Raw genomic sequence first — 12,897 nt, 5'->3', positions numbered from 1 at the left:
TATTGAAATCTTATACAAGAAATACCTTCCCAGAAAATTTATAACCTCTTTTTTGCCGACTGAAACAAAAGCTTCCTCGACAGTTATAAATCACGGGGATGTAGCTCAAATGGTAGAGCGCTCGCTTAGCATGCGAGAGGAACGGGGAGCAATGCCCCGCATCTCCAAAACTTGAGTCACTCATCAAATGGTAATCAATATCTCCAGATAATCTATTGCATATTGAAATTCCTAACAAGTAGAGTTTCTGAGAACGAAAAGAAAAACTTCCTAGTTGCTGACTAAGCGAAAAAAAATTACGCGAGATTTGATAAACATGGGATGTAGGTCAAATGGAAGAGCGCCCACTTATCAAGCCAGAAGTACGGGGAGCAATACCCCGCATCTCCAAAGTTAAGGTCATCGAGTCTTTAATTAACTTACTTCAGAAAGCTACTGAATATTGAAATCTTATACAAGAAATACCTTCCCAGAAAATTTATAACCTCTTGTTTGCCGACTGAAAGAAAAGCTTCCTCGACAGTTATAAATCATGGGGATGTAGCTCAAATGGTAGAGCGCTCGCTTAGCAAGCGAGAGGTACGGTGATCAATGCCCCGCATCTCCAAAAACTTGAGTCACTCATCAAATGGTAATGACTATCTCCAGATAATCTATTGCATTTTGAAATTCCTAACAAGAAGATTTTCTGCGAACGAAAAGAAAAACCGCATAGTTGCTGACTAAGCGAAAAAAAAATTCCCCGAGATTTGATAAACATGGGATGTAGGTCAAATGGAAGAGCGCCCACTTATCAAGCCAGAAGTACGGGGAGCAATACCCCGTATCTCCAAAGTTAAGGTCATCCAGTTTTTAATTAACTTACTTCAGAAAGCTACTGAATATTGAAATCTTATACAAGAAATACCTCCCAGAAAATTTATAACCTCTTGTTTGCCGACTGAAACAAAAGATTCCTCGACAGTTTTAAATCATGGGGATGTAGCTCAAATGGTAGAGCGCTCGCTTAGCATGCGAGAGGTACGGTGATCAATGCCCCGCATCTCCAAAAACTTGATGCACTCATCAAATGGTAATGACTATCTCCAGATAATCTATTGCATTTTGAAATTCCTAACAAGATGATTTTCTGCGAACGAAAAGAAAAACTGCATAGTTGCTGACTAAGGGAAAAAAAAATTCCCCGAGATTTGATAAACATGGGATGTAGGTCAAATGGAAGAGCGCCCACTTATCAAGCCAGAAGTACGGGGAGCAATACCCCGCATCTCCAAAGTTAGGACATCGAGTTTTTAATTAACTTTCTTCAGAAAGCTACTGAAGATTGAAATCTTACACAAGAAATACCTTCCCAGAAAATTTATAACCTCTTGTTTGCCGACTGAAACAAAAGCTTCCTCGACAGTTATAAAAAAATGGGGATGTAGCTCAAATGGTAGAGCGCTCGCTTAGCATGCGAGAGGTACGGTGATCAATGCCCCGCATCTCAAAAAACTTGAGTCACTCATCAAATGGTAATGACTATCTCCAGATAATCTATTGTTTTTTGAAATTCCTAACAAGAAGATTTTCTGCGAACGAAAAGAAAAACTGCATAGTTGCTGACTAAGCGAAAAAAAATTCCCCGAGATTTGATAAACATGGGATGTAGGTCAAATGGAAGAGCGCCCACTTATCAAGCCAGAAGTACGGGGAGCAATACCCCGCATCTCCTAAGTTAGGACATCGAGTTTTTAATTAACTTTCTTCAGAAAACTACTGAATATTGAAATCTTATACAAGAAATACCTTCCCAGAAAATTTATAACCTCTTGTTTGCCGACTGAAACAAAAGCTTCCTCGACAGTTGTTAATTCTGGGGATGTAGCTCAAGTAGTAGAGCTCTCGCTTTGCATGCCAGAGGTGCGGGGATCGATGCCCCGCATCTCCAAAGCTAGAGCCACTCATCAAATGGCAATCACTATCTCCAGATAATCTATTGCATATTGAAATTCCTAACAAGTAGATTTTCTGCGAACGAGAAGAAAAAAAACATAGTTGCTGACTAAGCAAAAAAAATTTCGCGAGATTTGATAAACATGGGATGTAGGTCAAATGGAAGGGCGCCCACTTATCAAGCCAGAAGTACGGGGAGCAATACCCCGCATCTCCAAAGTTAGGACATCGAGTTTTTAATTAACTTTCTTCAGAAAACTACTGAATATTGAAATCTTATACAAGAAATACCTTCCCAGAAAATTTATAACCTCTTGTTTGCCGACTGAAACAAAAGCTTCCTCGACAGTTCTTAATTCTGGGGAGGTAGCTCAAATAGTAGAGCTCTCGCTTTGCATGCGAGAGGTGCGGGGATCGATGCCCCGCATCTCCAAAACTAGAGACACCCATCAAATGGTAATCACTATCTCCAGATAATCTATTGCAGATTTAAATTCCTAACAAGTGGATTTTTGCGAACGAAAAGAAAACGTTCATAGTTGCTGACTAAGCGAAAAAAAATTCCACGAGATTTGATAGTATTAGGTATGAAGGTCAAATGGTAGAGCGCCTACTTATCAAGCCAGAAGAACGGGGAGCAATACCCCGCATCTCCAAAGTTAGGACATCGAGTTTTTAATAATTTTCTTCAGAAAACTACTGAATATTGAAATCTAATACAAGATATACCTTCCAAGAAAAATTTTAACCTCTTGTTTGCCGACTGAAACAAAAGCTTCCTCGACAGTTTTAAATCATGGGGATGTAGCTCAAATGGTAGAGCGCTCGCTTAGCATGCGAGAGGTACGGGGATCAATGCCCCGCATCTACAAATCTAGAGTCACTCATGAAATGGTAATCACTATCTCCAGATAATCCATTGCATATTGATATTCCTAACAAGTAGATTTTCTGCGAACGAAAAGAAAAACTTCATAGTTGCTGACTAAGCGAAAAAAAAATTCCCCGAGATTTGATAAACATGGGATGTAGGTCAAATGGAAGAGCGCCCACTTATCAAGCCAGAAGTACAGGAGCAATACCCCGCATCTCCAAAGTTAGGACATCGAGTTTTTAATTAACTTTCTTCAGAAAATTACTGAATATTGAAATCTCATACAAGAAATACCTTCCCAGAAAATTTATAACCTCTTGTTTGCCGACTGAAACAAAAGCTTCCTCGACAGTTCTTAATTCTGGGGATGTAGCTCAAATGGTAGAGCGCTCGCGTAGCATGCGAAAGGTACGGGGAGCAAAGCCCCGCATCTTCAAATCTAGAGTCACTCAGCAAATGTTAATCACTATCTCCATATAATCTATTGCATATTGAAATTCCTAACAAGTAGATTTTCTGCGAACGAGAAGAAAAAAAAACATAGTTGCTGACTAAGCGAAAAAAATTTCGCGAGATTTGATAAACATGGGATGTAGGTCAAATGGAAGAGCGCCCACTTATCAAGCCAGAAGTACGGGGAGCAATACCCCGCATCTCCAAAGTTAGGACATCGAGTTTTTAATTAACTTTCTTCAGAAAACTACTGAATATTGAAATCTTATACAAGAAATACTTTCCCAGAAAATTTATAACCTCTTGTTTGCCGACTGAAACAAAAGCTTCCTCGACAGTTCGTAATTCTGGGGATGTAGCTCAAATAGTAGAGCTCTCGCTTTGCATGCGAGAGGTGCGGGGATCGATGCCCCGCATCTCCAAAGCTAGAGCCACTCATCAAATGGCAATCACTATCTCCAGATAATCTATTGCATATTGAAATTCCTAACAAGTAGATTTTCTGCGAACGAGAAGAAAAAAAACATAGTTGCTGACTAAGCGAAAAAAATTTCGCGAGATTTGATAAACATGGGATGTAGGTCAAATGGAAGAGCGCCCACTTATCAAGCCAGAAGTACGGGGAGCAATACCCCGCATCTCCAAAGTTAGGACATCGAGTTTTTAATTAACTTTCTTCAGAAAACTACTGAATATTGAAATCTTATACAAGAAATACTTTCCCAGAAAATTTATAACCTCTTGTTTGCCGACTGAAACAAAAGCTTCCTCGACAGTTCTTAATTCTGGGGATGTAGCTCAAATAGTAGAGCTCTCGCTTTGCATGCGAGAGGTGCGGGGATCGATGCCCCGCATCTCCAAAACTGGAGCCACTCATCAAATGGTAATCACTACCTCCAGATACTCTATTGCATATTTAAATTCCTAACAAGTAGATTTTTGCGAACGAAAAGAAAAAGTTCATAGTTGCTGACTAAGCGAAAAAAAATTCCGCGAGATTTGATAGTAATAGGTATGAAGGTCAAATGGTAGAGCGCCTACTTATCAAGCCAGAAGTACGGGGAGCAATACCCCGCATCTCCAAAGTTAGGACATCGAGTTTTTAATTAACTTTCTTCAGAAAACTACTGAATATTGAAATCTTATACAAGAAATACCTTCCATGAAAAATTTTAACCTCTTGTTTGCCGACTGAAACAAAAGCTTCCTCGACAGTTTTAAATCATGGGGATGTAGCTCAAACGGTAGAGCGCTCGCTTAGCATGCGAGAGGTAGGGGGATCAATGCCCCGCATCTCCAAATCTAGAGTCACTCATGAAATGGTAATCACTATCTCCAGATAATCCATTGCATATTGATATTCCTAACAAATAGATTTTCTGCGAACGAAAAGAAAAACTTCATAGTTGCTGACTAAGCGAAAAAACATTCCGCGAGATTTGAAAAACATGGGATGTAGGTCAAATGGTAGAGCGCTCACTTATCAAGCCAGAAGTACGGGGAGCAAAACCCTGCATCTCCAAAGTTAAGGACATCGAGTTTTTAATTAATTTTCTTCAGAAAACTACTGAATATTGAAATCTTATACAAGAAATACCTTCCCAGAAAATTTATAACCTCTTGTTTGCCGACTGAAATAAAAGCTTCCTCGACAGTTCTAAACTATGGGGATGTAGCTCAAATGGTAGAGCGCTCGCTTTGCATGCGAGAGGTACGGGGATTGATGCCCCGCATCTCCAAAACTAGAGCCACTCATCAAATGGTTATCACTATCTGCAGATAATCTATTGCATATTGAAATTCCTAACAAGTAGATTTTCTGCGAACGAAAAAAAACTTCATAGTTGCTGACTAAGCGAAAAAAATTCCGCGAGATTTGATAAACATGGGATGTAGGTCAAATGGTAGAGCGCCCACTTATCCAGCCAGAAGTACGGGGAGCAATACCCCGCATCTACAAAGTTAAGGACATCGAGTTTTTATTTAATTTTCTTCAGAAAACTACTGAATATTGAAATATTATACAAGAAATACCTTCCCAGAAAATTTATAACCTCTTCTTTGCGACTGAAACAAAAGCTTCCTCGACAGTTCTAAACTATGGGGATGTAACTCAAATAGTAGAGCTCTCGCTTTGCATGCGAGAGGTACGGGGATCGATGCCCCGCATCTCCAAAACTAGAGCCACTAATCAAATGGTAATCACTATCTGCAGATAATCTATTGCATATTGAAATTCCTAACAAGTAGATTTTCTGCGAACGAAAAAAAAACTTCATAGTTGCTGACTAAGAGAAAAAAATTCCGCGAGATTTGATAAACATGGGATGTAGGTCAAATGGTAGAGCGCCCACTTATCAAGCCAGAAGTACGGGGAGCAATACCCCGCATCTACAAAGTTAAGGACATCGAGTTTTTATTTAATTTTCTTCAGAAAACTACTGAATATTGAAATATTATACAAGAAATACCTTCCCAGAAAATTTATAACCTCTTGTTTGCCGACTGAAATAAAAGCTTCCTCGACAGTTCTAAACGATGGGGATGTAGCTCAAATGGTAGAGCGCTCGCTTTGCATGCGAGAGGTACGGGGATTGATGCCCCGCATCTCCAAAACTAGAGCCACTCATCAAATGGTTATCACTATCTGCAGATAATCTATTGCATATTGAAATTCCTAACAAGTAGATTTTCTGCGAACGAAAAAAAAACTTCATAGTTGCTGACTAAGCGAAAAAAATTCCGCGAGATTTGATAAACATGGGATGTAGGTCAAATGGTAGAGCGCCCACTTATCAAGCCAGAAGTACGGGGAGCAATACCCCGCATCTACAAAGTTAAGGACATCGAGTTTTTATTTAATTTTCTTCAGAAAACTACTGAATATTGAAATATTATACAAGAAATACCTTACCAGAAAATTTATAACCTCTTCTTTGCCGACTGAAATAAAAGCTTCCTCGACAGTTCTAAACTATGGGGATGTAGCTCAAATGGTAGAGCGCTCGCTTTGCATGCGAGAGGTACGGGGATTGATGCCCCGCATCTCCAAAACTAGAGCCACTCATCAAATGGTTATCACTATCTGCAGATAATCTATTGCATATTGAAATTCCTAACAAGTAGATTTTCTGCGAACGAAAAAAAACTTCATAGTTGCTGACTAAGCGAAAAAAATTCCGCGAGATTTGATAAACATGGGATGTAGGTCAAATGGTAGAGCGCCCACTTATCAAGCCAGAAGTACGGGGAGCAATAACCCGCATCTCCAAATTTAAGGACATCGAATTTTTAATTATTTACTTCAGAAAACTACTGAATATTGAAATCTTATACAAGAAATAACTTCCCAGAAAATTTATAACCTCTTGTTTGCCGACTGAAACAAAAGCTTCCTCGACAGTTCAAAATTAAGGGGATGTAGCTCAAATAGTAGAGCTCTCGCTTTGCGTGCGAGAGGTACGGGGATCGATGCCCCGCATCTCCAAAGCTAGAGCCACTCATCAAATGGTAATCACTATCTCCAGATAATCTATTGCATTTTGAAATTTCTAACAAGTAGATTTTCTGCGAACGAAAAGAAAAACTTCTTAGTTGCTGACTAAGCGAAAAAAAAATTCGCGAGAATTGATAAACATGGGATGTAGGTCAAATGGTAGAGCGCCTACTTAGCAAGCCAGAAGTACGGGGAGCAATACCCCGCATCTACGAAGTTAAGGACATCGAGCATTTAATTAACCTTCTTCAGAAAACTACTGAATATTGAAGTCTTATACTAAAAATACCTTCCAAGAAAAATTTAAACCTCTTGTTTGCCGACTGAAACAAAAGCTTCCTCGACAGTTTTTAATCATGGGGATGTAGCTCAAATGGTAGAGCGCTCGCGTAGCATGCGAAAGGTACGGGGAGCAAAGCCCCGCATCTTCAAATCTAGAGTCACTCAGCAAATGTTAATCACTATCTCCATATAATCTATTGCATATTGAAATTCCTAACAAGTAGATTTTCTGCGAACGAAAAAAAATTTCATAGTTGCTGACTAAGCGAAAAAAAAATCCGCGAGATTTGATAAACATGGGATGTAGGTCAAATGGTAGAGCGCTCGCTTTCCAAGCGAGAGGTACGGGGATCGATGCCCCGCATCTCCAAAACTAGAGCCACTCACCAAATGGTAATCACTATCTGCAGATAATCTATTGCATATTGAAATTCCTAACAAGTAGATTTTCTGCGAACGAAAAAAAACTTCATAGTTGCTGATAAGCGAAAAAAAATTCCGCGAGATTTGATAAACATGGGATGTAGGTCAAATGGTAGAGCGCCCACTTATCAAGCCAGAAGTACGGGGAGCAATGCCCCGCATCTTCAAATCTAGAGTCACTCAGCAAATGTTAATCACTATCTCCAGATAATCTATTGCATATTGAAATTCCTAACAAGTAGATTTTCTGCGAACGAAAAGAAAAACTTCTTAGTTGCTGACTAAGCGAAAAAAAATTCCGCGAGATTTGATAAACATGGGATGTAGCTCAAATGGTAGAGCGCTCGCTTAGCATGCGAGAGGTACGGGGATCAATGCCCCGCATCTTCAAATCTAGAGTCACTCAGCAAATGTTAATCACTATCTCCAGATAATCTATTGCATATTGAAATTCCTAACAAGTAGATTTTCTGCGAACGAAAAGAAAAACTTCTTAGTTGCTGACTAAGCGAAAAAAAATTCCGCGAGATTTGAAAACCATGGGATGTAGATGAAATGGTAGAGCGCCCACTTATCAAGCCAGAAGTACGGGGAGCAATACCCCGCATCTCCAAAATTAAGGACATCGAGTTTTTGATTAACTTTCTTCAGAAAACTACTGAATATTGAAGTCTTATACAAAAAATACCTTCCAAGAAAACTTTTAACCTCTTGGTTGCCGACTGAAACAAAAGCTTCCTCGACAGTTATAAATCATGGGGATGTAGCTCAAATGGTAGAGCGCTCGCTAAGCATGCGAGAGGTACGGGGATCAATGCCCCGCATCTCCAAATATAGAGTCACTCATTAAATATTAATAACCATCTCCAGATAATCTATTGCATATTGAAATTCCTAAGAAGTAGATTTTCTGCGAACGAAAAGAAAAACTTCATAGTTGCTGACTAAGCGAAAAAAAATTCCGCGAGATTTGATAAACATGGGATGTAGGTCAAATGGTAGAGCGCTCGCTTAGCATGCGAGAGGTACGGGGATCAATGCCCCGCATCTTCAAATCTAGAGTCACTCAGCAAATGTTAATCACTATCTCCAGATAATCTATTGCATATTGAAATTCCTAACAAGTAGATTTTCTGCGAACGAAAAGAAAAACTTCTTAGTTGCTGACTAAGCGAAAAAAAATTCCGCGAGATTTGATAAACATGGGATGTAGCTCAAATGGTAGAGCGCTCGCTTAGCATGCGAGAGGTACGGGGATCAATGTCCCGCATCTTCAAATCTAGAGTCACTCAGCAAATGTTAATCACTATCTCCAGATAATCTATTGCATATTGAAATTCCTAACAAGTAGATTTTCTGCGAACGAAAAGAAAAACTTCTTAGTTGCTGACTAAGCGAAAAAAAAATCCGCGAGATTTGAAAACCATGGGATGTAGATGAAATGGTAGAGCGCCCACTTATCAAGCCAGAAGTACGGGGAGCAATACCCCGCATCTCCAAAGTTAAGGACATCGAGTTTTTAATTAACTTTCTTCAGAAAACTACTGAATATTGAAGTCTTATACAAAAAATACCTTCCAAGAAAACTTTTAACCTCTTGGTTGCCGACTGAAACAAAAGCTTCCTCGACAGTTATAAATCATGGGGATGTAGCTCAAATGGTAGAGCGCTCGCTAAGCATGCGAGAGGTACGGGGATCAATGCCCCGCATCTCCAAATATAGAGTCACTCATTAAATATTAATAACTATCTCCAGATAATCTATTGCATATTGAAATTCCTAAGAAGTAGATTTTCTGCGAACGAAAAGAAAAACTTCATAGTTGCTGACTAAGCGAAAAAAAATTCCGCGAGATTTGATAAACATGGGATGTAGGTCAAATGGTAGAGCGCCCACTTATCAAGCCAGAAGTACGGGGATCAATACCCCGCATCTCCAAAGTTAAGGACATCGAGTTTTTAATTAATTTTCTTCAGAAAACTACTGAATATTGAAATCTTATACAAGAAATACCTTCCCAAAAAATTTATAACCTCTTGTTTGCCGACTGAAATAAAAGCTTCCTCGACAGTTCTAAACTATGGGGATGTAGCTCAAATGGTAGAGCGCTCGCTCTGCATTCGAGAGGTACGGGGATCGATGCCCCGCATCTCCAAAACTAGAGACACTCACCAAATGGTAATCACTATCTGCAGATAATCTATTGCATATTGAAATTCCTAACAAGTAGATTTTCTGCGAACGAAAAAAAACTTCATAGTTGCTGACTAAGCGAAAAAAATTCCGCGAGATTTGATAACCATGGAATGTAGGTCAAATGGTAGAGCGCCTTCTTAGGAAGCCAGAAGTACGGGGAGCAATACCCCGCATCTCCGAAGTTATGGACATCGCGCAATTATTTAACTTTCTTCAGAAAACTACTGAATATTGAAGTCTTATACAAAAAATACCTTCCAAGAAAATTTTTAACCTCTTGGTTGCCGACTGAAACAAAAGCTTCCTCGACAGTTTAAAATAATGGGGATGTAGCTCAAATGGTAGAGCGCTGGCTTTGCATGCGAGAGGTACGGGGATCGATGACCCGCATCTCCAAAACTAGAGCCACTCATCGAATGGTAATCACTATCTCCAGATAATCTATTGCATATTGAAATTCCTAACAACTAGATTTTCTGCGAACGAAAAGAAAAACTTCATAGTTGCTGACTAAGCGAAAAAAAATTCCGCGAGATTTGATAAACATGGGATGTAGGTCAAATGGTAGAGCGCCCACTTATCAAGTCAGAAGTATGGGGAGCAATACCCCGCATCTCCAAAGTTAAGGACATCGAGTTTTTACCTAATTTTCTTCAGAAAACTACTGAATATTGAAATCTTATACAAGAAACACCTTCCCAGAAAATTTTTAACCTCTTGTTTGGCGACTGAAACAAACGCTTCCTCGACAGATCTAAACTATGTGGATGTAGCTCAAATGGTAGAGTGTTCGCTTTGCATTCGAGAGGTACGGGGATCGATGCCCGACATCTCCAAAACTAAAGCCACTCCTCAAATGGTAATAACTATCTGCAGATAATCACAATTTTATGCGAACGAAAAGAAAAATTTCATAATTGCTGACTAAGAGAAAAAAAATTCCGCGAGTTTTGAAAACCATGGGATGTAGGTCAAATGGTAGAGCGCCCACTACCAAGCCAGAAGTACGGGGAGCAAGACCCCGCATCTCCAAAGTTAAGGACATCGAGTTTTTAATTAATTTTCTTCAGGAAACTACTGAATATTGAAATCTTATACAAGAAGTACCTTCCCAGAAAATTTATAACCTCTTGTTTGCCGACTGAAATAAAAGCTTCCTCGACAGTTCTAAACTATGGGGATGTAGCTCAAATGGTAGAGCGCTCGCTTTGCATGCGATAGGTACGGGGATCGATGCCCCGCATCTCCAAAACAAGAGCCACTCACCAAATGGTAATCACTATCTGCAGATAATCTATTGCATATTGAAATTCCTAACAAGTAGATTTTCTGCGAACGAAAAAAAAACTTCATAGTTGCTGACTAAGAGAAAAAAATTCCGCGAGATTTGATAAACACGGAATGTAGGTCAAATGGTAGAGCGCCTTCTTAGCATGCCAGAAGTACGAGGAGCAATACCCCGCATCTCCGAAGTTAAGGACATCGCGCAATTATTTAACTTTCTTCAGAAAACTACTGAATATTGAAGTCTTATACAAAAAATACCTTCCAAGAAAAATTTTAACCTCTTGTTTGCCGACTGAAACAAAAGCTTCAACGACTGTTATAAATCATGGGCATGTAGCTCAAATGGTACAGCGCTCGCTTAGCATGCGAGAGGTACGGGGTTCAATTCCCCGCATCTCCAAATCTAGAGTCACTCATTAAATGGTAATCACTATCTCCAGATAATCTAGAGCATATTGAAATTCCTAACAAGTAGATTTTCTGCGAATGAAAAGAAAAACTTCATAGTTGCTGACTAAGCGAAAAAAAATTCCGCGAGATTTGATAAACATGGAATGTAGGTCAAATGGTAGAGCGCCTTCTTAGCAAGCCAGAAGTACGGGGAGCAATACCCCGCATCTCCGAAGTTAAGGACATCGCGCAATTATTTAACTTTCTTCAGAAAACTACTGAATATTGAAGTCTTATACAAAAAATACCTTCCAAGAAAAATTTTAACCTCTTGTTTGCCGACTGAAACAAAAGCTTCAACGACAGTTATAAATCATGGGGATGTAGCTCAAATGGTAGAGCGCTCGCTTAGCATGCGAGAGGTACGGGGATCGATGCCCCGCATCTCCAAAACAAGAGCCACTCACCAAATGGTAAGCACTATCTGCAGATAATCTATTGCATATTGAAATTCCTAACAAGTAGATTTTCTGCGAACGAAAAGAAAAACTTCATAGTTGCTGACTAAGCGAAAAAAAATTCCGCGAGATTTGATAAACATGGATTGTAGGTCAAATGGTAGAGCGCCTTCTTAGCAAGCCAGAAGTACGGGGAGCAATACCCCGCATCTCCGAAGTTAAGGACATCGCGCAATTATTTAACTTTCTTCAGAAAACTACTGAATATTGAAGTCTTATACAAAAAATACCTTCCAAGAAAAATTTTAACCTCTTGTTTGCCGACTGAAACAAAAGCTTCAACGACTGTTATAAATCATGGGCATGTAGCTCAAATGGTACAGCGCTCGCTTAGCATGCGAGAGGTACGGGGTTCAATTCCCCGCATCTCCAAATCTAGAGTCACTCATTAAATGGTAATCACTATCTCCAGATAATCTAGAGCATATTGAAATTCCTAACAAGTAGATTTTCTGCGAATGAAAAGAAAAACTTCATAGTTGCTGACTAAGCGAAAAAAAATTCCGCGAGATTTGATAAACATGGAATGTAGGTCAAATGGTAGAGCGCCTTCTTAGCAAGCCAGAAGTACGGGGAGCAATACCCCGCATCTCCGAAGTTAAGGACATCGCGCAATTATTTAACTTTCTTCAGAAAACTACTGAATATTGAAGTCTTATACAAAAAATACCTTCCAAGAAAAATTTTAACCTCTTGTTTGCCGACTGAAACAAAAGCTTCAACGACAGTTATAAATCATGGGGATGTAGCTCAAATGGTAGAGCGCTCGCTTAGCATGCGAGAGGTACGGGGATCGATGCCCCGCATCTCCAAAACAATAGCCACTCACCAAATGGTAAGCACTATCTGCAGATAATCTATTGCATATTGAAATTCCTAACAAGTAGATTTTCTGCGAACGAAAAGAAAAACTTCATAGTTGCTGACTAAGCGAAAAAAAATTCCGCGAGATTTGATAAACATGGATTGTAGGTCAAATGGTAGAGCGCCTTCTTAGCAAGCCAGAAGTACGGGGAGCAATACCCCGCATCTCCGAAGTTAA

General features: G+C 39.6%; 2 non-coding genes across 2 annotated transcripts; both read left to right on the top strand.

Moving 5' to 3' along the window:
• Positions 1-11,714: 11,714 nt before the first annotated feature.
• On the top strand, positions 11,715-11,787 carry Trnaa-agc (transfer RNA alanine (anticodon AGC)). The gene has a single exon. It is a non-coding gene; the product is annotated as a tRNA-Ala (tRNA).
• Positions 11,788-12,594: 807 nt separating this feature from the next.
• On the top strand, positions 12,595-12,667 carry Trnaa-agc (transfer RNA alanine (anticodon AGC)). The gene has a single exon. It is a non-coding gene; the product is annotated as a tRNA-Ala (tRNA).
• Positions 12,668-12,897: the final 230 nt, after the last annotated feature.

Source organism: Symsagittifera roscoffensis, chromosome 7, assembly GCF_963678635.1.
Source record: "Symsagittifera roscoffensis chromosome 7, txSymRosc1.1, whole genome shotgun sequence".
Lineage (NCBI taxonomy): Eukaryota > Metazoa > Xenacoelomorpha > Acoela > Convolutidae > Symsagittifera > Symsagittifera roscoffensis.
This window is presented reverse-complemented; position numbering and strand designations above follow the sequence as displayed.